Source organism: Cavia porcellus, unplaced genomic scaffold, assembly GCF_034190915.1.
Source record: "Cavia porcellus strain 051 isolate PalLab524CR breed Dunkin Hartley unplaced genomic scaffold, mCavPor4.1 scaffold_17, whole genome shotgun sequence".
Taxonomy (NCBI): domain Eukaryota; kingdom Metazoa; phylum Chordata; class Mammalia; order Rodentia; family Caviidae; genus Cavia; species Cavia porcellus.
Window position 1 is genome coordinate 1868442 of NW_026947500.1, and position 26346 is coordinate 1894787.

General features: G+C 36.2%; 1 long non-coding RNA gene across 2 annotated transcripts; it reads left to right on the plus strand.

Moving 5' to 3' along the window:
- Nucleotides 1-1429: 1429 nt before the first annotated feature.
- LOC134470831 (uncharacterized) lies at nucleotides 1430-25812 on the plus strand. 2 transcript variants are annotated; one of them, XR_010039983.1, is made up of 2 exons: nucleotides 1430-1695; nucleotides 21181-25812. It is a non-coding gene; the product is annotated as an uncharacterized LOC134470831 (long non-coding RNA). The 2 variants fall into 2 exon arrangements; XR_010039982.1 differs by having other exon boundaries at nucleotides 21936-25812.
- The last annotated feature ends 534 nt before the right edge of the window (nucleotides 25813-26346 follow it).

Sequence of the window (26346 nt, forward strand, 5' to 3'; positions counted from 1 at the left end):
CAATGCGGGAAGTAGCTGAGACACTTTCAAAGAACTCTCTTTTTGTCAACCTATCTTCTGTCTATTGATTTTCCATATTGAAGGCAGAATGACCTTTTCAAACACAAGGAGATTTTATTAGCACCTGGTTAAGGCATCTTGATGCCCTTCTTATACTGTTACATAACAAAGCCCAACTATTCAAATGCACTCCCAAAACCTACACATGTCAGCTTTAAATTATCCTACACTATTCCACAAGAGGAAGTCTTGTTTAATTACTACAGCTAATGACCCTTTATCTTCCATTTGTTGGATTTTGCGTATACCAGTTCTTCTGCTTCCTCCTCTTGCCTCTTTACTTTCTATTCTCCTGACATTTTTGGCTGTAGAATCTCATTCTCAGGTCCTTCCTCATATAGCCATAACCAGGTAAAGTTTTTGTATCCTTCTTCTTTTGGTATGCTTGTAGTTATATATTCTTTCATGTCACTCTTTGATTATGTCCGTATCACACAGTAAACTGTAGCCTCTCTGAGGCTATGCTTTTAAGAAAGAATGGTTACTACACTACAGTTAGGAACTGACAAATACATGCTGCTGTAAGACTCTGAATCCAGCTCTATCTCTGTGGCGTGATACCTGGAACAGCACGCATCTTTTCTTGAAGGCAAGATAACTACATCAACATGTACATGGTAACTACAGCCGAGTAACTACTAGCTGTGCTTAAATCCTGGCATGTTTGAATAGATGTGGTCACAGAAAGTGTGGTCAAATGAATTAGACATTTGTTAGAGGGCATAACGATTTGCATGACTGATACACACAATAGGAAGAATAAAGCATTTTACTTCACTTTTCTAAAATTGTTGAAACTACATCTTCTGGACCCTCTCTACTCACAGAGTGTTACGTGACCCAAATACAAGGGAATAATTTTACTTATTAGACAAATCTTATTTGCACTGTTATGTAGAGCCAGTATTTCAATTTTTCTCTCCCTGAAAAGAGGCTGTTTTAAATTACAGTGACTATACTTAGACCATACTAATAATCCCCAAACCACAAACAAGCTGGGCAATGTATTACTTTATCGACAGAATGATCAAAAATATTGTAAACTTCAGCCTTTTGATAACTTCACAGCTGAATAATAACGTGGCTGCTTTTACTAAGAACTAAGAAGTGTATAGGCATTTGTTATTCTGCAACCCCTATCCACTACTTGATAATAAATTGTTTTATGGCTTTGGTGTCCATATGTCAAAAATTCTAAAATCATTATGCAAACAAAGCAGGATGATTCTACTTGAAACACTTTTCCTATTAATATTATAGGATCTATTTTTTAAAGCCTCTGGACAGTTCATTTGAATGGCCACAAGAGAGCAGTAAGAAATTAAAGCTTAGAAGGATGATTCACAGACTTCTGTGCATGTTTTTTGCTATTAGGAAGAATTGAAAGACAAACTTACTCATTTGTTCTTAGACTTCACAATAGACTTTAGAATTTTTTTATCTTTTCTTTATTTTTTATAAACGATTTTTGGGAAGGAAAATAAAGATAGTATCAGTACATTTACTAAACAGGACCTTGAATTAGGGCTTGTAGAACTCAAGTTCATGGGTGAAGAACAAAATTACCCAGAGGCAAAGAACATCTTGAGAGGTCATTGGACCCATCTTTATGGATAATATAAGCCAGAAAAAAAGGTATGTGAAAAGTTTCATGGAAGAAATGTCTAACATCTCTTTCTAGAGCATATTAACTTAAAAACGTTAACTATTAGGAAATTTTCTTTACGTATGATCCTACTGCAATTTAGTTACTGTTTTAAACAATATCTAGAGTACCTTAGATCTTTCTCTCAAGTCCATTCCTATTTCTTTACCTGTCCGGGCCTTTACTGGCCATACTCATTTTGCTATGTTACATTTGAAATTCTGAATATTATGAATTGTAGAAATGAATCTTAAAATTATGAATATGCAAAATGACAAGCTGTAGCCATTGTATATGAGACCTATGAAAAATAAGTCAGAAAAAATATGAATTAGCAGTAGAAAACTAACATCTTTAATAATAAATAAGTCGTTTTGCTCTATTCAGTATTCTGTTTTGAAAAGTTTTAATAATGTTCTGTTTTTCATTTGATTTTGCTATACCTGATTGAATGGACAAGTATTGTGAAGATAACTAGATATACTATGGAACCCATTACTGTTATCCCCGTATCCTGCCCTCAAGTTCTGTACCAATTTCACTGCATTGTCTCGACTGGCTTTGTTCTGTCTTGTTCTACTACATTTTACTACCTTCAAAATTAAAAATAATAATAATAAAAAATAAATATTCAAAAAGTATAATCATGGTCAATAGTTATATAAAAATTTCTCATGATAAGCAGTGAACAAAGCAAAGTAAATTAAATTGACTTATTTTATATTACTACAAAGTCCAAATTTAAAATACCCATAGAATCTGGAGTTAATAATAAAGAAAAGCCACTCACAAACATATATGGTAGGCATAAATGGGAACTTAAGAGGGCATTTTTGAAGTACAACACAAAATCTTTAAAACTGACTTTTCCTTACCCTGGCAATTTCAATGCTAGGAATTAATCCTATTGAAACAATCATACAAGCAAGTGCAAAAGTTTTCTTAGTAAAAGTAGTTGAGAAAAAGAAATATATGTGGTTTCCAAAAGGAGAATTGATAAAAATAAATTAAGGTATTAAAATAAAATTAGACTTATTAAAATAATATAAATATCTATTGGCTGACTTTGAAAATTGATGGCACATTTTAATTTAAAATAAGATTGAAAATACAATATGTGCATGGTTCTATTTCAGAAGAAAATGTTAATGACCACATAGAAAAGGGCCAGAATAATATAGATCAAAACAGCAATTATGTCTGGGTAATAGTCTCACAAATTTTTAAAAAAGCTTTCTGTAGAGTCTGACTTTATTTTGTGTTTTTTTTTTTTGTATGATTTGATTTTTAACAATTAGTATATGGTACTTTCAAACAGCAAAAATAGAAAAAGTATTTCTATGCTGGCAAACTTCCTCAGATAATCTTAAATGTTACTTTAGCAAATCTGTGAGAAGTTGGATGTCAAAATGAAATCAGGCTAATAAAATACAGTCTGTTAAAATAACATTGTCTTAATAATATGAAAGAAAAATAAGAAACAAGAAGCTACCATGGTAGGTACAGGTTGTGTCTGTCTATATGCAAGTCATACAATTAGATGAGTTTTTAAAAATCTGCTCAAGTAAATATTTTATTTTGTAAATATTTTAGTTTGCTTTAAAAAAAAAATAACTCTATTTTACGTCTTGCACTCATGATCAAGACAATGACCTGTTTCAACATTTTCATTTGAACCTTGTACCTAATTTCATAAAAGTCTTTACTTAATGTGGTCTCTATGTAGCCATATAATAATAAAAATCATTATATATAAAAGTTTCGATTTCTACATATTTGGAAAAGAACATTGTGGCTTTTTAGTGTATGCTATGCTTTGTGCCTAGATGGTTCCTCAGAGCCTCACTGTAATTTAGGTGGGGCTTGTTCAGAGGTGGCTGGATATAGAGAGACTGACTTGTGGTGTAATACTAGGATTAAGGATATATGATTACTAAATTAGTCCACTGATTGATTTGGCACCTGTCCTATACCCGGCATTCTAGATCAGGACAGAAAGACCTTGCCAAGGCCCTTTGATTGCTTTGCTACCTTCTGCCTGACATAAATTGTTTCTTCTCTGCAATGCCTCTTTGCCATTCCCTGCTGTCTTTATGGACTGAAACCTTTACAAACTGTGAGTCAAATAAATTTTTCTGCCTTTTAACATGTGGATGTTGGGTATTTTGTCTCAGCAATGAGAAAAGTGACTAAGACAGAATTTGGTACCAGAGAAGTAGGATTGTTGCTGTGAATCTGCCTGACCATTCAGTTAAATAGTCTTTGGGGCTGGTTTGTGGTAAGAGTTTGGAAAGGTTCAGAGACGTGGCTGAAAAAGTAGAGCTGAAATGTCTTAGGCTGTACTTAATGGGAAGTTCTGGTCAGAAGTCAGAAGACCAAAATGTTGATAGAAAAATTAAAGATAAAGACCAAGTTCAAAAGGTTTCTGCTGAGAGGAAGGGCTGCATTGGCTGTTGGACTGCAGATGATGTGTGTTATACCTTAGCAGAAAATTTGTGTTTTGCTCTGTCCAAAGACTTTGCCTGAGAATAAAATTAAGAGCAATGGAACACTTAATCATACAGAAGAAGTTTCAAGGAGGTCTTCTTCAAGGAAGAATTTTGAGTCAGTGGCATGGTTGCTACTGGAGGCTTTTAGCCAGATTTATGCTGAGAATGAGGAGCAAAGAGCAAGAGCAGAATGATTTGAAATGCCATGAATTTAACTAGAAGGAAAGCACCAGTAAAACTGTGGCCTGCAAAGATAGAACGGAGGGGAAATTGGTCACTGAAAAGACTAGCAAGGAAAAGGCAAGAATTTCAAAAGAATACAACAGAAAAGATGGCCTGAGGACTAACCAGAGGACTCGTGATAACCAAAGGACTCTAGCTTTTGCAGCCTCAGAATTGCAAAGGTGAAAAACTGCTTTGAGAAAAAAGCCCCAGAGTACCGCGTTCCAGAATAACAGAAGCCTAGCGAGGTTATTCCTTAGAATTTGGTTCATAGACATTTGACTCCTACCACCAAGAAAGAATGAAGTCTGGCTACTAGTCCAGCTGGCAGAAAGCCGTGGCATCATCTGCATGATACTGGTTTTAAGTACATGCAGAATATAAGAGTTGTGGTGTCAGGAAGAATTCCATACAGACTTCGGAAAGCCTGGAAGACCAGGCAGTGTGTCCCTGAGAGGGCAGTGTGTGAAGTTGTGAGGCTGAAAGTCAGTGAGGACTCCAGAAGTTTGGAGAAGTAACACAGACCTCAAGGAGGGAGTAAAGATGGCCCGAGAGAGGAACCACGGACGCTACAACCACTGGAAGTGCTACAGGGAAGAGCCAGCAGCCCTCTGAAGTTCACAGCTTTCCACAGATTGTGCAGGATGCTAGACATGGAACCATGGGACTTAATGCTTGCTCTGCTGAATTTTGATTTTGCTTTTTGACTATTTCTTTGTATCCCCTCTCTGTACCTTTTGCAATGTAACTGTCTATCTTATGCCTTTGTATGTTGGAATGTTTAACATTCTTTTTATCTGTACAGTGTCTCACAGCTAAGTCTGCCTTAAATCTTAAAGGAGATTTGAACTTGGACTTCTAACAATGGTGAAACTGTTAGGAGTTTGGCAACTCTTAGAAATGGACTAAATGCCTTTTGCATAAACAATTGTACTTGAGTCTTCAGGGGTCAGAAACGGAATGTGATGGTTTGTGCCTAGATGCCCCTCCCCCACCAAAGCCTCATGAGGTCATAGATTGGGCTTCTTTAAAGGTGGCTGGATTTTGAGTGTGTGATTAACTCATGATGCAGTACTTGAACTGAGGGTCCTGGGATTAAAAGGATGTGATAACTAAATAAGTCTGCTGATTGGTTTGGCACCCACCATAATCCTGGAAGCCTAGATAAAATATTAAATGGGCAAAAAGAACCTGCTAGGGTCTTTTGATTACTTTGCTACCTTCTCACCACCTGGAACTGTTTCTCCTCTGTGGTGCCTCTCTCCCATGCCACCCTAATTTGGAGCTAGTTGATTATGCACTAATCTTCTATAAACTTCTATAAAATATACATTTCCCCCTTTCACTTGTGAGTATTAAGTATTTTGTCTCAATACTGAGAGAAGCAAGGCAGTAATAAGATATTTATTTCTTATAAATAAGAGTATTTATTTCTCACTGAGTCTAAATTACCTCTATGATTTCTTTTTTTTTTATTTGTAAAGTGGAAAAAAGAAAAGAGGAAAAAAGACTTATCAATGAAACCATGTTTCAAAACAGGTTAACAGGACAGTTACAATAGTTAATACATTGTGTATTGTTGTCTTCATAGTAGTTATTCAGAGTACAGGATAGAGGCATGATATCTTGTCCAAACAATATTAGCACAAAACTTTATTTTCAATGAATTAAGAGAAACTAGCTGTATAACTATCTTAATTATCTATGATTTCTAAGGTGATAAGCTATCAAACATCTCCTATGAACCTAGCTAGTATTATATTGAACCTTAAGACAGTATTATAACTTAAGATGTTAAACTGGGTTCAACATTTTGACTGTGACCGATAAAGTTGAAGACGGGGGGCAGCTTGTGTACTATACAGCACATTCAAGCCCTGACATTGTTTTATCTTTTTTAATAATAGAAGAAACCTTTTTCTTAATTACTTATATGCTGAGGCTCATTTTTTCTTAGAACTAAACCAATCCAGGTGGTTAAAAGTTGCTTATCTCTTGCTTGTACCTGTGGGAAATGACATTTGGGCTATAGAACAGTAAATAATGGTATTACCAAAATGTGAGGAGAGAAGTGGAAGTAAATTCCACTGTTTTATCCATCAAAACTGAAAATCTAGCCTTTAGCAGCCAATCCAATTCTATTCAATAGCCAGCGTCTTTGAATACTCTTAACTGTGGCTCCTGGAATGGCCCTGAAATAGGACGTGCAGATTCTGGTTACACAAAGGAGAGATCGGCGCTATAGAAGATGAGTAAATGCCCTCGCCATTTCCAGTCTTCCTTCTGGCTCTCTTTGGAAAGGAATTACGTCACCTGGCATGGGTCTTTGCTTTCTTCATCAGAAAGATTTGTTGGACCTCTGGCGGGTCTCCCAATGCTTATCAGAGTCTCTTCCCCATCCTTTCTTTCTAATTTCCTGAATATCAGGCTCTACTCCCTGGCCTTTTGCTTGATTTAAATAAAATGATAGAAAAGAAGAAGGAGAATCTGGTAACGTAAAACTTTAAGGAAATCAAAAGGAAGCCAGAAAGAGCTAATACATTCAAGCAGTAAATAGGCTGTTAGTAAAGATGTGAGAGATGATCAGGGAGAGGCGGGGCCGTGGGTGTGGTGAGGAACAGGAGGGTTTCCTCTACTTGGATGAATCACCTAACATTAATTCCATCTGGGGATGGGGGACTAAGGACATTTCCTTAGAAGGTTTTTTGCTAGCAGTTACAGTAATACCTATTCTTTAAAGGTGCTCAGATGAAAACTGGCAGTGGTATTTTTAACTCTTGACTTGCTTTTACATTTTTGGAATATGAAAAATTGCCTTGCTGGCACTGAAGTGGGGGAAGGGGTATAGCTAATTTTTCCCTTTATGTTAAGAAACTTGGATTTTTATCAGAATTATAAATTATATAACAAATATGGAATTATTCAACTCATTGAAAATAAAATATCGGATTCTAATTTTTTAGCATTAACTAAGCACCGAGGCATGTTTTAGATTCTCTTTCTAGTCACTAGTAAAAGCTAAAAAGTGAAGGGTTCTACCAAGAACTAAGGAAAACATATAAACTAGTGTTTAAAGCTTCTGGGCTTTGAGTTAACTGTAGTATATTGAAATCCCGAACCAATCCTGAACTTTTTCTGGCTAATCAAGAACTTAGGTAAATCCGGTAATTTGGCTTTTGTCCCTCTCCTGGGCCTGTGTGCCACACAATCTGTCTCTTTCCCTAGAGACCACACATTCTTATACAGAGAAACAAAACTGCACAAGTAAGCTGAGAGACCAGGTAATATTAAAAGGTAGTGAGTGCTGGAAGCAAGCACACTGAAGCAGAGCTGTAAAGAATTCCGAGGGGGTTCTTTATATGAAGTGGCCAGGAAGAGTTCTCAGAGGAGGTGGCCCAAAGAGGCATACTTAAAGGATGAATGAGAAGCGGGAGTAGGACAGCAGAGATCTTCCGTGAGGAGGCTACAACGTGGAAAGACAAGGACAAGAAAAACCATCATGGAAACTACGTGAAACAAGGAGAGTGGTGAGAATTAGGTTAGAAAACGGTGCAGCTGGATCACGTCAGGCTCTGGATGTCACGGAAAAGAAATTGAATATTGATCAGAGTGTAGTGAGAAACCACTGGAGAATTCCACCAAGAGTTATGAGCAACCTCATCTACAGTCACTTTGGGAGGAAAAAATGACTTGGGATTTTCTGTAGGGAAATAATCGTGAGAGAACAAGAATAAAAGGAGGCAGCTGCGTTAGGAACCTACTTAAAAAGCCAGAGGAGCAAAGCTGATACTGTGTGCAATAATTCTTACAAACACTGAGCAGAACTGGAACACTGTGCAGTCCACCTAAAAATCTTTAACAGTGTTCCTTTCAAACATAAGCTGTTGCTCACAAACTGAACTGGTTTGTGAAGGAAATAAAGCACTACATGAGCCACAGCTGCACACTAGAAAAATATTTTTAGTTTTAAGCCTTTTCTCCATCGTTCTCTTCTCAAATTTAAGGACATTGTTCCGTAATTTGAAATGTGGATGATCGTCTATCTTCACACCCTCTAGGATTCTCAGTCTCCCCAACCACTGCAGACAACAAAGGGTGAGACAGCAAGCCTCGGGTGTTCCTGTGACAGAGGAATGAGAGGAAGAACTGCTAGCAGAACGCAGGTACTAAGCCTGGGTTTCTGTAACATTATAATCAGAACCACATTGCTCTATGACGGAAAATCTGGGCTTCTAAGAACTGTGAAGTGGAGACTTACCAACTGACTTAATCTTGCAAAGAAAATGTCAAATGGCAATAACAGAGTTTTGTACTCTTGTCTGCCTGAAGAGCAGAGTTTGGAGCCCCGACCCAGCGCAGATCACGAAGCACACAATTATCCAGGCTCCATATTTCAGGAAAGAGTTTTGCTTAAATGTGCCAGATATTGTTAAAAATACAAAGAACTCTGTTCATAAACATCAGGCTTTATGCTGATCCAAAAGCCCATGTTTATTTGTGTGGTCAATGGCCTGCATATTTTAAGAATCATGTAAATAATAAAGTCAAACTACTTTATTTGGTATGAGTGAAATTGATGGCCCAATAATCAGACGTGTTTGTAGACTGTTATATCTGTACATGTGCTATTGATGAGAAATAGTTACTGAATACATGTGTGAGAATTTATAAAAACACACTTCAAATTTTACATATGTTTTTCTTTTAAAAAGGCCTTTGTCTTTAAAAAAAAGATCTTTGTCTTTTTTGCTTCATGAACATAGAAATAGAAAATAGAAATTTATCTTTTTAAAAAAGGACTATAAGAACTGTTCTTTAGCTATGCTTCCAAGTAAAAAGCACCGCTATATGGTACAAGATCAGTCAGACCTGGAGTGGAAAGTGTTTCTAACCATTAAATATAATCAGAATATTTGGATGATTTCTTAGTTCTCTACATGTTGGAAAAAAATTAGCTAAGCCTTTACTTCTGAAACTGAGATAGGATTATTTCTCCCCATTTGAACCCTACCAGAAAGAAACTAAATTTGAAAAAATCTTCCATCTCATTGAATAGTATTCTATCACAATTAGATATATTTTAGTAAATATATGTTTTCTTGAAATGCTCTAAAATTTGGGGTTTTTAACCGAAGATTCCTTTGATTGAATAAATTTTCTTTTTTTCTGTCTTTCTGTGTTTCTTTTATATACCCATTGTTCTTTTGTCTATAGTAACCTGAAATACAAATTGAGAACACTGTTCACTGCCCACAGTTGAGTACAGCTAAGGTTATTGCCAGGTATCAACCAGTTTTTAAAGTGCTGAAACAAGATCAACATTCGTTTTTTTTCTGCTTAGCTTTAGGCAAAAGTCAGTTAACCCCTGCCAACGTGTGAACTCATTTTATTGTTGACTTTTTGTTTTAAACCATTGCAATCTGATTTTATATAGTTATTCTTCTCAGGTCAAGCCAGAGATAAGTTGAAATTGGCATGCAAATATGTCCAAACCATTTTCTGATTTCTGGATAAGCATATGTGGTTCTTTGCTGAACTCTGCACCCATATCTGGGATGGCAAACTTTTCACTTCTATGCCCCAGGCTAGACATCGCCACTGGACCACACCACACTTTCTCTCAGAATCCGGACAAGCTCTCAGAACAGAAATTCAAAGGTAGCTACTGAGAAGAAAAGAATCCTCTTCCTGACTTAGGTACAAATAAATGTGGCTTTTATTCATGTGATAGCAAACTACTCAAGCAGCATCTCATTCACGTTTATTCTTTCAAAAAACTACAGGCAACAGATCTGGGAGGAGATCTCCAGACCTGAAAACCACTGAGGGTCAGCCAGGCTGGATATGGTCAAAAGACAAAAAAGAGAGGGAAAGTTGCCAATTTGTGCCATGCACATATTGTCGAAGTAAATTAACCCACACAGAATAAGTAAATAACTACCTGGTCAAAACAGAAATTTGAAGTATTCTGTGAAGTTAGGGTGAAATCCACAACCCCTCTGTTCACTATGTTTCTATTGCCAAATCGTGTTACATACAGTTATTCCCACTGGACTGAAATCCTCAGGAATGGGACATGATTTGGTATTGCTTTAAATTATAATGTTATGGAAGAGCTGATTAATGGAGGTCACAGCCCAGATGAAATATTTGGATTTGATTTGAGTCAGCTGTACAGAGTTTCTTTGAATATTGGACTAATATCAAGTAAAAAAGGAGGAAATAATACCTTTGATAATTGAAACAAAAAGAGATAAAAAATAAAGTTGTAATTTTACATGTGCATTTAAAAAGTTCTTACTCAAATATCATTAGTGTGCAAACTTAAACATAAATTCAGGTTTTTAAAAAGAAATATTTGAAAGGTAACTAGCAATTTGAATCAAGTTTAACTCTGGATAGAAATGATAGCTACTTAATTGTCAAGAGTTATAATTTATTTTAGTATTCAACAGTATAAATTATTTTTGTCTTCTCATTTAAAAAAAATCTTTAGAATGTAAAGTTTGAGCAACACAGTTTACACAGGCTCAGATACATAGCCTAGTAAGAAGTGAATAATTTACAAATTAGGAAAATTTTAGTTATGTAAGAAGTCAGTTCTTTCCCAGATATTAAAGATGAAAAATGTGTTTTTCCCAATCTATTGCAAGGTCAATATCACTATCAATCAAGAAAAATAGTTGCCATAAATGACCTTAAAATAATACTGTAAAAGCTACTTTCATGAATATATTATATAACATATGATGTTACTAATTTTTTTCCATAAAGCAGTTAGTTAGGCCACTGTAATTCATCATGTAATTTACAATATTAGATTTTTAAACATCTAAATCCAGTGGTAAATAAACTTGTAAGTTCATGTCCTCCAAAAAGCTGTAACAGTTCTTGCCCAAAAAGAATGTTGGAGTTAAACTAATTTAAGAAAACTGAAAAGAATGGTTCCACTTGCTATTTTTGAATGAGATCTTGAAGAACATCTCCTTCACCTGAGTGTTTATCCTGTTTTTATTACAATTTTTATTACTGTTTTCCAATATTCTATTGACATTTCTAATGTAGAGATTATGAGTAACAAATAATTTTCTCCTACATCGTTGCTCAATTTTAGTATTGTGAGCAACCTGCCTGGATAATGACTAGTTTTGCTTTCACTGCAAATCACCTCTGATAACCTTTTCCCTAATTCTGTGTTAGAGTAAGTGGAATTTGTGCAATAAAGGGGAAAAAATACAGAAGCAATCACTTGTCTTACTTTCTTTATGAATAAGGTGTTTTCTGGAATAAGTTTATATTTACAAGGTTGGTATTACAAAATCTTCATCTCAAACATTTCTGTTTTATAGTGAAACATTCGAAATTCTCTCTTCTAGCTATTGTGAATTATTCAAACTTGTAAATTATTATCTACAAATCAAAAATAAGATGAAACTTAAGAAAATAGAATCATACTACACTCTATAAAGAATGTTTCTGACCGTAAAGTCACATATACTGTTTGCAGAACTAGAAAGATTCTTTTTATTTTTAGGCTGTTCATGTGTCTTCTTAGGTCTTTTAAACTTTGTTTCCCAAAACAATGTAAACAGACAAATTTCTTAACCAGAAATAATATAATTGCTGTTTCTGTAACTCTTCTTAAACTTCATTTTTCCCCATAAGCTGCTTCTGACTCCAATTTTGAAACATTATTTCCATGCACATATATTAATTATTTAAAATTCCTATGTTTGTGGCTCCTCTCTGTGCCTGTTGGTTGCAGCACTGATTTTAAACCATTGTCCTTAGGAAAATAAAACGCATGCAAGACTGAATTCCCCACGAAGTACCCACTTTTATAAAGAGTTCTGCATTGATGCAGTTACTTTCCAGATTGACTGAGTTGTTCAATAAAGCATTCATTAGAGTGTTAACATAAACCACCGAGCAAAGAGAATGCAGGTAGAAACAGTATCTCTAAACAAAACACAGACCAGTAAAGTCTATTTTAAGAATTGTATCTGGAAATAAAAGTGGCCCCAGCTTTTAACTAAGATGCATCAAGGATGATCCAGCTGTCTGAATTTCCTTATTTATAATTATCAAGTTGATAGTTTTTATAGTATCCTTCTAAAACTATTCCAAAGTCTGGCTTAGAAAAATAATATTTATTGGCATGTCATAGTCAATTTCTGCAGGAAAGAAAATTAAAGATCACTAGCTACCAAAAAATAAGTGAAAAATTTAATCAGTTATCAAGTAGGTCCAACAAACATGATCTATGTTGCAGCTGAGCTCTCTGATGTCTAAAGGCAGCACAGTTTGGGGGGCAGAAGCACTAGGAAGCAGAGAGGCAGTCTTTCCAAATTAAATTTGGATTTCTTTGCTTTTTCTTTTTACTCTTGCCTTTTCGGCCTCTCTCTCTTTTTTCATGCTTTTTTTTTTTTCTCCCTGTATGTAATTTGCTTTCTGTCCCACTGAAGTTTTGGTCTTCTCACTGCTCAAAACACATGAGACCTCAAGAACCAACTAGGTTTCTGTCTGACTTGAATTTCACCCAGATGATGTGCATGGTATAGACTTAGCTCCATTTTTCAGAAAAAGATCTGGCAACATTCAACTGTGAGGTTCAACTGCAGATGCCAGAAATGCAAGGTGCTGGAGTTTTATAGTGTCTAGTGGAAAAAGTTGTAAGAAGAATTCCTTGTTCACCAACTCTCTTACATTAAATGGGTCAATTTTTAAAAATATCCTCAAGTTTATGGAAGAATCATCAAACACAAAGGCACAGTTCCTTAAGGCAAAGCGTCTCAGTTAAGACATATTTTTACAATTTGCTTCGATTCCAAACGTTTGATCATTTTACTATGTTTGAAGGAGTTAAACCTTTCTCTTCTGATGATTCTGGCATTTTCCAATAAATGTTGTTTATAAAACCTGTAAACAAATCTGACAGAATACATAAAATTGCCATCTAAGAATATAACCTCAAATTGCCAACAAAGAATGTAACCTCAAATAATCATTTTAAAGTATTTAAATAAAATGTAAACTGATAATTATTCAGATTCTTAGTAAAAAACAGGCTTCAGAAATTTATCCTGATAATTCAGCTATAAAAAATATATTCTAGATATAGTTTAAGAAAATACTACACCAGCTTTCTCAATAACATAACAATATGTAACAATAAGAAACAATTTAGGATATTGCTAAAAATATATAATTTTATTTAAATTATCAATGTCTATCTTAACTTGCATTAAATATTTTATATCCTAATAAATTTTAAGAAATTTCATGTGACATTTTCAAAATGTGTTTTGATATAAGAATGAATTTTTAAAATGCAGATGATTACCCCAATGGAGTTGAAAATCATTTTAGCAATATCTGACATTCATAGTTCAACATCATCAATAATATTCAAATTTGAAGTTTAGACTTGTTAAACTGAAAAAATTAAGATGAGTATTTTAGAATTAAATTATTAAGTAAAAAATTATTAATTTGCTGTTTTTCCCATTGCAGAATGAAGTAATATAATATCCTTAGGGAAATAATATTGGAAGTTTTTCTAATGCATACTGGTACGGACTCTTTTGTTCCGTGATGTGAGTACAAACAGGAAGCACAAAGTATATTTTTCTGAACTAGTTTGAAATCTTTCAAGAGCTGGCACATACTTTGCATGTCTGCCTCTCATCTGTTTGTTTTTTGGACAGGATGTGGTAGTAACTTCCTACCATTTTCCACTCATTTGAAAAATATATGTATTCTAGAAATCTCTATGGCCAAAGATAAAATCAGAAATCATTGACATTTATAGCAGGAAATTTTAAAACCATATATAATGTTTGGAAAGAAATCCTTATTTTCTCCAAATTGCTTTCAAATGAGGTACAGTACATGAAAATAAAATACATCTCCTGACTAAATAGATTGCTGTTTTTCCAAGATAACATATTTATCCCCTTTCCTAAATCTTTTGGAAATACTTGCTAATGTCAAATGATGGCTCATTTATTTAGATGTTTAATCATGAAATCATTTAAGTAAAATTAAAAACTTGTGACTAATACTGTGTAGTTTTGTTTCTAAAGGAAAAACACAGTTGTGTATATTGTTAGGATGTATTTATAGAGTATTTTTATTGTTAAGTTATGCTTTTAGAGCTTTAGGAAACATTTGAGAACAATGATCAGCAGTATGTAATGGTATTGTTAGTGGAGTCCTTTCTATTGAATTTTCAAGATGTTGTAAAGTGAGATTATGTGAGCAGCACCTCTGGACACTTTTTCCCATCATTGTGTTGGTATCAATCGCAAACTTCCACCATTTCTCCGGGTATTAAATAGAAACACTGGTTCCCACTGCCATGATTGGAGGGTTTATAATACATGACAGGACTGATAACCCTACGGAGATTAAGCATTGTGATCTTACAAAGGCTAACACGAACCTGTAGTTCCACAGAGTCGCTGTAAGACCTGAGAAGCTGTAAGAAGCAAGGTTACTTTCACTTTTTATTTTGGCAAAACACTTCTTTCCCCAGTCAAACCTGGCCCAGAAAAAAGTGAGAAAGCTCTGTTTTGGTTTTAGGCACACACAGTTAGGCAGATGTTCCGCTGGCAGAAGTAACCTTGCCAGATGCAACTGTATGAAAGTGTATGCAGATCACTTACTGTGTATGGACAGATTACTAGCACAGGTGGCATCAGTTTGCAAGCGGCGGAGCTCAGCATGGCTGGAGATTGAAGTCCGCGTGAAGGAAGGGCTCTGCCCTTGGAGTCACTTACAGCTAAGTCAAAAGTCTTGTCATGTTTGCTTCTCAGTTTCCCACACATACCAAAGGTGATGTAATCTGAACAATCAGTGTTTGACTATCCTTTATCAGGAGTGAAGAAGATGTTGAACTATGGCCCAGTGTGATATGAGAATGGTACACCAGTCTGTGTGACTTTGTCACAGAGGCCTATCCATGTGCAGCTGGCCACTGACAGTTTAAAGATATTTACTACATCCTCATCATCCTCACTTATCACAGACAGCCACCACGATCAGAGAGACAGAAATTGCCTATTCTCTACTCTTTACTCCCTGGACTATTTTTTAAATGCAGTGATTTCTAAGTAGCACCTCTGGAGAATGGCTTGTAGGAGAAATTTGCCACCGGTAATTGATTTTTATACTTCTTCATCTCTCATCTACTGTCTTTCCTTACACAAATCTCTCTTCCGACACTACTCACTCCACCAAGTATTCTGATTGATTTAGAAGCTTAGACCCAACTCTATTTTCATGCACTGCTTAGTAATAATCAGATGTTCTGGCTTAGTAATCCTTGTTCTCTCAAAATGTATAATATTTTAGATTTCATTTTGAAAAAAAGTCAATGTTTTCTAACTAATCCACCTTTATGAGGTATGTGTAGCTGATACTACCAAGGGGTATTTTTGTTTTAATAGGTAATAATGGTTTAACTCAAAGAAATTATTTTATGACATTTTATAGAAAATCATGAATGCTAAAAATAAAAAACAAATATAATAAGTTCTGAAAAGTGAGTAAACTATTGCAAAGTTACAGTGGGTAGTGTTTACCTTTTGTTCATCCTAGTTTGTCAGTTCATATATGAAACATTCCATTTAATTCTTAGCTCTTTGTTTTAAGAGAATTGATAAATCATAAAATATTCAGATGAGAGTTACAAAATTGGGAAAGATTATAAAACCAAATCATGTTAGGAACAATTAAGGATGAATATTTCACATAGAGAAGACTTAGAATCCAGGCACCTTATGATGTTCAATGGGGACTGTTATGATTTGTGTCTTGACATCCCCCAAAGCCTTGTGTGGTCACAGGGATTTTTCAGCATGGCTGAATCTGGAGTGTATGATTGGTTCATAGTACAAAGCTGAAACAAGGGTGTTGAGAGTAAGGGTGGTTGATTGCTGGATCAGTTCACCAATTGGACAGGCTAGTCCTAGTCCCAGTAGCCTGCATACAATTTGAAAGGTCAGAAAGATGACGTCAAATTCTTTTGGTTGCTGCTTTTGCTGTCTTTTGCCCCGTGAACTGTTGCCCTCTACCATGTACCACCTTGTCTTGGAAACAGCCAATGTGGACTGAAACCTCTATAAACTGTGAGCTAAATACATCATTCCTCCTTTAACTTTGGGTGTTGGGGTATTTTGTCTCAGAAATGACAAAATAACTAAGATAGGCACTGATATGATAGATCTGAACTTATTTAACATGTTTCCTAAGCACCCATGTGTTTAGCTTGGCTCATCACACAGAGGAAAACTCTACTCACTGACTCTGCTGATGCCACTTTAGTTCAACTCAGCATATGAAACAATGAACAAAACCTCACTCTAGAATAATTTTAAGTACATTATTGGAACACAAAGGAAACACTTGCAGAACTACAACGTAGTTGGTATAGTCAGGCTTCATGGAAATGGAAGTAGTTTCTAGCATCTCCTATTCTTACACTTTTCTCCTAGGCATGTGTTCTTCATCCTGCTTCTCTCACTGAACCTGTTGCAGTCTCCCCCTTTACAGAAAACAACCTCCCTCATATTACAGCTTTCTGTTTTTCCATGTTTTCAACTTGTGTGTGGCTCTGGCTTGTTCCAGCAATGACTCTATAACCATTTTTGTAGTGTCAAACCCCAGCAGTGTTTTTCTTCCACTAAGCCTTATAGTTCAAATTCTCCCAAAAAAAGGTCATCCCATGTTTGCTGTACCAATTTGTTATACCAAGCAGGTACAACATCCCTAATTTGTTGTACCAAGCAGGTTGAGTCCACTAATTGTCTATGTGGCCAAGATCCTCGGCCAAGTATTAGAATAGGAATCTTCTAAGAGAGAATGTGGACTGTCATTAGCATTTTGTGGACAGAGACTGAATAATCATTGTGCAGTATTTCTGTATAAAGAGAGTAACTGTAAAACCCTTCCAAGTTCAGATTTCCAAGTTACTAATTTCAACAAAGTAACAAATTTGAAGAAGAAAGACTTTTGCAAGTTCTCTGATCACTCAGAGTATGTGATTGATCATAGTACCATTGGCCCAGCTAAGTATTTCCTGCCTTAGTATCATGCCCATTGTTCAGCTCATGGCTTCTGCTAAAAATCCAGAAGGAGCTGATTCTTAACTTCACTCTTTCCTTTATTTTTCAAATTCAGTTGTTCAATACGATGCAGCAGTTTTATATCCCAGACTGTCTCTTGTCCCATAGACTTTTCCTCATCTGTACTGATGCCACTCTAGTTCAGCTCACCATTGTTTTTCACTTAAAGCATATCAATTTTCCCAAAGCTGTGTTCCAAAGACCCACACAATATCACTCTGTACAAGGAAGCTGAAACAGCTTCATTAACCAATTCCTACCATGTCACTTAAAGTTTAAAACAAGCTTAAACTTTCCTTTTAAAAAGGCTCTAAGTTTGAAAGCAACTCCATACAGTTTGTGTCTGTTAATCTCTCTGGCCTCATCCTATACCACATTAATCCTTGCTTGCAAATTGTTGTTTATATAGGTTACCTCAAAAAATAAAAATATACCAAGTTTTCTTTCTCCTCAAGATCTTTAAATTTGCTACTATCTCCTCTGTCAGGAACTTTTTTTTCTACTGCCCTTGAACTGGATAATTCCCATGTGGCCTTCACACTTAAATATGACGTCCCCAGGGAAATCACCCCTGAAGAAAGTTTGCTCCCTGGAACTCTGTGTTTGCTTTCTGCAAAACTCATCACAGTTGAATATAGTAATCCACTGTCTGTCCTTCTTCCCAGAGTGAAAGGTCAACAAGGACAATTTATACTATCTTCAGGGCCAAGACATTGCTTTCTTGAAATTAAATTGACTTAATATGTGCAGAAAGAATGAATTATTGATAAAGCTAGGATGACTATCAGCCATTTTTAAGATGTGAAATTCTATTTTCTTAGGTTTTTAGAGATGAGGAAAACCTAATACTTTTAGAAATCTCAAAACATGATTATAGAATGTAGGACAATTTGTGAAAACTTCTAAAAGGAAGAGTATATTAAAAATATTATGATATTTCTCCATAGAAGGTGAGAAATAGCCAAAAATTTATGTGAATTATGATTAAAGAAAATATTGCTATAAAGGATGTCAAATGCATATATGCAGGAAATATAACATTTAAATCCTTTAAGGAAAGTCATATAAGAAATGGTGACTATATACCAGAAACTGTTCTAGATATTTTAGATAAGTATTGAGTGAAAAAAAAGAATAAAAAAGAACCAGTGAATTCCTTTATGAAGTTTGTATTCTAATAGCATGCTAAGGCAGATCAAATACACAAACATACAAAAATCTGAAAGCACTTTTCATTAATAACTAGGCCAAATTTTGTAAAACAAATATTTCTAAACTTTACTAACCCTAAATAGTAGTGTTTCTCTCCTATCCATGTATTTCATAGGACATCTCCTAGATATTTCAGAAAAACACAAGGGACGGGCATTGAGGCACACATCTGTAATCTCACCATGTAGAAGGCTGAGGTAAGAGGATCACCATGAGTTCAAGTCCAGCGTTGACTACATAGACTCTTTCTAACAAAAGAAGAAGGAGGAGGAGGAGGAGGAGGAGGAAGAGGAGGAGGAGGAAAAAGAAAAGAAAAGAAGAAAGAAAGAAAAATAGAAAAAGACACAATGATGGAATTTTGGATAAATTTAGGAACAGAAGTTGATATAACCTCTTCCTGGATTTTAAACAGATTTATGTTTAAATAAATACATATTTGAAACTACACAACTCAGACATTTTAATGTAATGGAAAGGCTCATGTATTATTACTCGCCAAATAATTCTAACAAAGAGCCTTACAGGAAATTCATCAATTTCAGTGACCTTACCCCCATTTCCTGTAACATCCAGCTTTTAAACTGAAAGTGATGACAAAAGTCATGTGATAGAAGAAGATAAAGTGAACAAGCTGCCCAATAAGCCCTTCTTCAGACTGGTCAAGAGCAAGCTGAAAATCTAGATGCCAAGGGCGAAAAAGAAGCCATGGAAAAAAGAGTGATACAGCATCCTGTCATGGTTTATGTTTGTGTCCCCCAGGCCTCATGAGTTTGCACTGTTCATATGTGATGGTTCATTGTCTAGTGCTTGGATTGATGGTGTCAGTGCTCCACCCACAGAGGGGTGGAGCCAGGATGTGATGTAATGGCAGGAAGAAGGTGTGTCTTGCTCTTTGCTGGTTTCTGTTTGCTGTTTGCAGCCGCCATGAATGGCGGTGCCGCCATGAATGGCAGTCCAGCCATGCCCGCCTGTCTTGGAGCCAACTGAGTATGGACTGAAACCTCCAAAAACTGTAAGAAATAAACCTTTCCTTTCCCAACTTGAGCATCAGGTATTTTGTCTCAGCAACGAGCATAAAGTGACCAAGACAGAAATTTGTTACTGAGGAGTGTGGTCGTTTGCTGTGACTATACCTGGCCATGTTTTTCAAGAGGCTTTGGAAATGGCTTGTGGGTGGAGTTTGGAAAGGCTTGGACATGTCACCTGGATGCATAGAGCTGGAGCAGCTTAGGCTGTTCTGTAGAGGAGGTTCTGGTCAGAGCTCAGGAGACCAGAAGGCTGATGATAGAAAGCCTCATGGTAAAGACCAGGCTTGGGAGGTTTCTGCTGGAAAGGACTGCATTGGTTGTTGGACTCCACATGATGTGTGTTATGGCTTGGCAGAAAGTTTGTCTGCATTTTGCTCCTGCCCAGAGACTTTGCCTGAGACTGAGACAAAGGGCAATGGACTGATTAATCTTGAAAAAAAAATTAAAAAGCAACCAAATGTTGAGCTGTGGCGTGGCTATTGTTGGTGGCTTTCAGCCAGCTATATCTCTCAAATCAGGAGCAAAGAGCCCAGCAGGATAATGTACAATGCTGTGAATTTGGTCGAAAGGAAGATTCCAGGAAGGCTGTGGATTGTAAAGACAGAATTGAGATTTTGATTCCTGAGGAGAAACAGAGAGATAAGAAAGATGGTCCCGGGGCATCCCAGGAAGCAGGTCCCCACCCTGTGCAGCCTCACAGCAAAGATGAAAAATTTTGCTCAGAGGAAAAAGCTACAGAGTGCCAAGCTCCAGAATGGCGACAGAGGCCATGTGAGGTTCCAGAATGGCGGCAACCCAGAGAAGCTTTTCATCACAATCAGGTAAACAGAGCCCTGCGATCCAGGCAACTGACCCCTACAGCCAAGAGAGAGAAAAGCCTGGCCACTGCTTCAGCTAGCCGCAAACCTTGGCAGCATCCACAAGGTGCTGATTTTAGGTGCAAGGAAAATGCACGAATTCTGAGGGTAAGAAGGCTTCCACCTTGATTGCAAAGGGCCTGGGAGGCCAAGCAGTGTGCCCCTGAGAGGGCAATTTGTGATGATGTAAAGGTGAAGCCGAAGGTGCAGTGGAGACCCCAGAAGTTTGGAAAAGCCAGGAATGTGGATGATCCAAGGAAAGCTGCAAAAAGCAAGCAGAGAGGATTTAAGAGAAAAGCTGCGGGAGTTGAAATGCTGGAAGTGCCCTGGGGGTGGAATCACCCAAGCCTTTTGGAACTTGCAACCAGATTGCTTCAGATGCTGAGTGTAGAACTCTAGGACTTAATGTTTGCCCTGCTGGATGTTGGAATTGCTTTGTTTCGAATGCCTTCTATTCTCCTGTTTGTAACTTTTGGAATGGTAATGTTTATCTTGTGCCTTTGCATTTCAGAAATGTTTAACCTTGTTTCTTTTGTACAGGGGCTTACAGTTTGCCACAGATCATGGAGGAGACTTGGGACTTGGATTTTTCAGCAATGTTGAAGCTGTTAGGACTTTGGCAACTCTTGGAGGTGGACTAAATGTCTTTTGTATAAAGGATGTACATGAGTCCTGGGGGCCAGGGGTGGAATGTCATGGTTTATGTCTGTGTCCCCCAGGCCTCATGAGTTTGCATTGTTCATATGTGATGGTTCATTGTATAGTGCTTGGATTGATGGTGTCAGTGCTCCACCCACATAGGGGTGGAGCCAGGATGTGATGTAATGGCAGGAAGAAGGTGTATCTTTCTCTTTGCTGGTTTCTGTTTGCTGTTTGCAGCCGCCATGAACGGCGGTCCAGCCATGCCCACCTGTCTTGGAGCCAACTGAGTGTGGACTGAAACCTCCAAAAACTGTAAGAAATAAACCTTTCCTTTCCCAACTTGAGCATCAGGTATTTTGTCTCAGCGATGAGCATAAAGTGACTAAGACACATCCTTTTTAATTTTTGTTTTCATTCGAAGGGATTTTATGTTGATGTAAAGCTAAACAATAGATTCAGCAAGAACAAAGTTCACAGTACAATAGTGCTCCAAAATGTATATCAGTTCAAAAGAAAACAGGGCTGCTCAAAACATAGAATCTTTTTTTTGTTGTTAAAGCCAAATTTAACTCAGAGAAGACAATTCTGAACATATCAGGTGTTCTATAGCTTCTTGCTTTGAGTTAATCAGAATCCATAAATGTTTCTTACAGGAGTTCCAGCACACTGGCTTGAGCCTGGGGAGAGTTTAAGATCATTGCTCCCAGCGGTTAAGGACCCACCCAGTGTCCAGCCACACTAGACTGGGCTTTGCAGGTTTCATGGACCTAGCTGGGCTACGCACAGAGACCTTCTTTCAATCTGGGGAAACAATCAGCTACACAAAGCAAGTATTAACAGAAATGAAAAATCAAATAAGCAATAACACAATTAAACAAGAGACCTTAATACATTATTGACACCAAGGGACAGAAAATCAGTAAAGAAATAACAGAACTGAATCCCACATGTGAACAAATGGACTTGACAGATATATACAGTGTTCCATCCAACAACATCAGAACATACATTCTTCTCAGTGGTACATGGGACAGTTTTTAAAATAGACCATATACTAGCCCACAGAACATATTTAAGTAAATGCAAAAGAGTTGAAATTATCCCATGCATGTTATCAGATCATAGTGCCATTAAACTAGAAATCAATGATAAAAGAAACTGCAAAAACACCACAAATACATGGAAATTGAATAATATACTCCTAACTAGTCAGTGGGTCATAGAGGAAATTAAAGAAGAAATGAAACAATACTGATAAGCAAACAAAAATACAAATACAACTTCCCAGAATCTGTGGGATGCAATGAAAGTGGTCCATAGAGGAACATTTACTGCACTGAGTTCCCATATCATGAAAACAAATAAACAACCTGATGCTACACCTTAAACATCTAGGAAAAGAAGAGCAAGTCAAGCCCAAAGCCAAAAGAAGGAAGGAAATTATAAAAATCAGAGCAGAAATTAACACAATAGAGACTAAGAAAATAATCCAAAGAATCAACGAATCGAAGAGTTGGCTCTTTGAAAGAATAAATAAAATTGATAAGCCCCTAGCTAACCTTATTTAAACAAGGAAATAAAAAGCTCAAATTCATGCAATAAGGAATGAAAAAGGTGAAATCACTACAGACTGTGGAAATACAGAAGATCATCAATACCTATTTCAAAAACCTCTACTCTCATAGGTTCCATAACACAGAAGAAATGGACAGAATTCTAGAAACATATGTGAAGTACCAAAGCTTGGTCAAGAAGATGTAAAACTGCTGAATAACCCAATTTCTATTAATGAATTAAGTCCTTACCTACAAAGAAGAGCTCAGGCTCAGATGGATTCACTGTGGAATTCTACAAGACATACAAAGAAGACTTAATGTTGACACTCCTCAAACTCTTCAATGAAATTGAAAGGGAAGCAATTCTTCCTAAGTCATTCCTGGAAGAAAATATTACTCTAGTACCAAAACCTGAGAAAGACCCAGCTAAAAAAGAGAACTACAGGACAATCTCACTAATGAACATAGATGCAAAAATGCTCAATAAAATATTGGCAAACAGGATGCAGCAAATCATCAAGAAGATTATACACCATGACCAAGTAGGATTAATCCCGGGCATGTAGGGATGGTTCAACATACAGAAATCAATAAATGTAATCCACCATATCAGCCAAAAGTAAGAATCACAAAATCATTTCTATAGATGCAGAAAAAGCTTTAGATAAGATCCAACATTCATTCATGATAAGAACCTTACAGAAAATTAGAATAGATGGTCTTTACTTCAATATGATAAAGGCCATCTATGACAAATCAATAGCCAACATCATATTAAATGGCCAGAAACTGAAAGCCTTTACCCTAAAATCAGGATGTCACTTATCACCACTCTTATTGAACATAGTACTGGAAATACTAGCTGGAGCAATTAGACAAGAGAAAGAAATAAAAGGAGCAAAGATAGGAAAAGAGGAAGTTAAATTATCATTATTTGCAGACAACATGATACTCTATATAGAAGACCCTCAAAACTCCATTGAAAGACTGTCATAGTTTATGTCTGTGTCCCCCAGGCCTCATGAGTTTAAAATGTCCATTTGTTATTTGTTCATTGTCTAGTGCTTGGATTGATGGTGTCAGTGTTCCACCCACCTAGGGGTGGAGCCAGGATGCGATGTAATGGCAGGAAGAAGGTGTGTCTTGCCTTTTGCTGGTTCCTGTTTGCTGTTTGCAGCCGCCATGAATGGCGGTCCAGCCATGCCTGACTGCCTTGGAGCCAACTGAGTGTGGACTGAAACTTCCAAAAACTGTAAGAAATAAACCTTTCCTTTCCCAACTTGGGCTTCAGGTATTTTGTCCCAGCAACAAGTAAAAAGTAACTAAGACAGAATTCTAGATAAAATAAATAAATTCAGCAATGTAGCTGGATACAAAGTCAATTCTCAAAGATCAGTGGTATTCCTATACAATAACAACAATATCACTGAGAGATAAATAAGAGAAACTGCATCCTTCACACTAGCATCCAAAAAAAATGAAATACTTAGGAATTAATCTTACAAAAGAAGTAAAAGATCTATACATGGACTATTATAATATCCTGAAAAAAATTGAAGAAGATCTCAGAAAATGGAAGGACATCCCTTGTTCATGGATAGGAAGAATAAATATTGTGAAAATGGCCATTCTCCCAAGACTCATATACAGATTCAACGCAATCCCTATGAAAATACCATCAACATACCTTATAGATCTAGAGAAATCACTCCTAAAATTCATCTGGAACCAGAAGAGATCTAGAATAGCAAAGGCAATTCTAAACAGCAAAGGCAAGGCAGGAGGCATCACAATCACTAACTTGAAATTATACTACAAAGCTACTGTAATACAATCAACATGGTACTGAAATAAAAACATCTGAAGATCAATGGAAGAGATTAGAAGATACAACTACAAATACACTCAACCACCTTATCTTTGATAAAGGGGCCAAACATGTTCACTGTAAGAACGACAGTCTCTTTAATAAATAGTGCTGGAAAAACTGGCTCTCCATATGCCAAAAACTAACACTAGACCCACGCCTATCACCATATACTAAACTAAAAGTTTCTACATGTCAAAAGAAATCTCCAGCACAGTGAAAAGTAAACCCACAAACTGGCAAAATATCTTAGTGAACTGTCCCTCAGACAAAGGAGGGATACATGTTTATAGAAGCACAATTTGTAATAGCCAGATCTTGGAAAAACTTAAGTGTCCATCAACTGAGGAATGGATAAAAAAAAGTTGTGGTATTTTTATACAATGGAGTACTACTCAGCTATAAAGAATGATCACATGAGATATTTGTAAATACATGGACACACTTGAGACCATACTCATAAGTGAAATAAATCAAACCCACATGTATAAATACCATATATTCTCCCTAGTGTAAGAAATGGTAAGAGTACCTACGATTTTATGGTAATCATTATTCTCCATTGCATTGCTTTGAAGCCTTATCATGTTTTTATTCATTAGTTGGAATGGTTTTATTCTCTTTTATTTGATTTTCTTATCTGTGATAGTATGAACAGATAGTTTGAAGAAAACAAGACATTATGACAGCCATTGTTGTTTTAATATCATCTTGCTTTGAAGTCCTACCATGCTTTTGTTCTTCTGTTTCCATTGGTTCTATCATGTTGTATCTTATTGGATTTTAATATGTGTGATAATATAAACAAATTTTTTATGGAAAATGAGATAATACAGTAGTCATTGTTCGTTTTCTGCTATTTGGTTCTTAGTGCCCTGTAATACTTTCGTTCTCTTGAATGGTTTTATACTATTTTGTTATGTTTGATACTGTGGTGTGTGAAGGTATGCTCAACTATTTCAAAGAAAGACACTATGGTAGCTAATATTGGGTTGTCTTGTGGTGAAGTACTATGTTACTTACATTGCTCTGTTGTGATCTGCATTTTTCTGTCCTCTTTGGTCTTAATCTCTTTAAAATAAAAAAAAATTTTAAATTTCTTACAAATGTCATCAATGTGATCTCTAATAACATCATAAATTTATCAAAAATGCATCTATTATTATTAATTTTATTATTAAATATTATTAATATTTTTATTTATTCAAGATAGGATTAGCACATGTAGCTTGTCTATTAAGGTGACCTATGTGTCAGACAAAAGTAAACCAAAAGCCCAGAGGTAGAGAGGAATCTGGACAGGTGGGCAGGAAGTTATGGTCTGTAATTACTTTTGTGGCCTGGACAATAGTAACAAGTGGTTACTTGTCAAGCAGTCAAACTCTAAAGACAGCAGAGTAGATAGACGGAGAGAGAAAGAGACAGAGAAAAGGAGGAGGAGGAGATGGAGAAGGAGAAGAAGGAAGGAAGGAAGGAAGGAAGAAAGGAAGGAACGGAGGAAGGAAGGAAAATGGGAGGTGAGTATCTAGCTACCCATTTGTTGTATGGGTAACAATATTGGTCCAGTTTTTTTTGGGTTTTTTTGGGTTTTTTTTTGTTTTTTTTTTTTTTTTGCTTTAATTCAGGACAATTTTAAAGGGT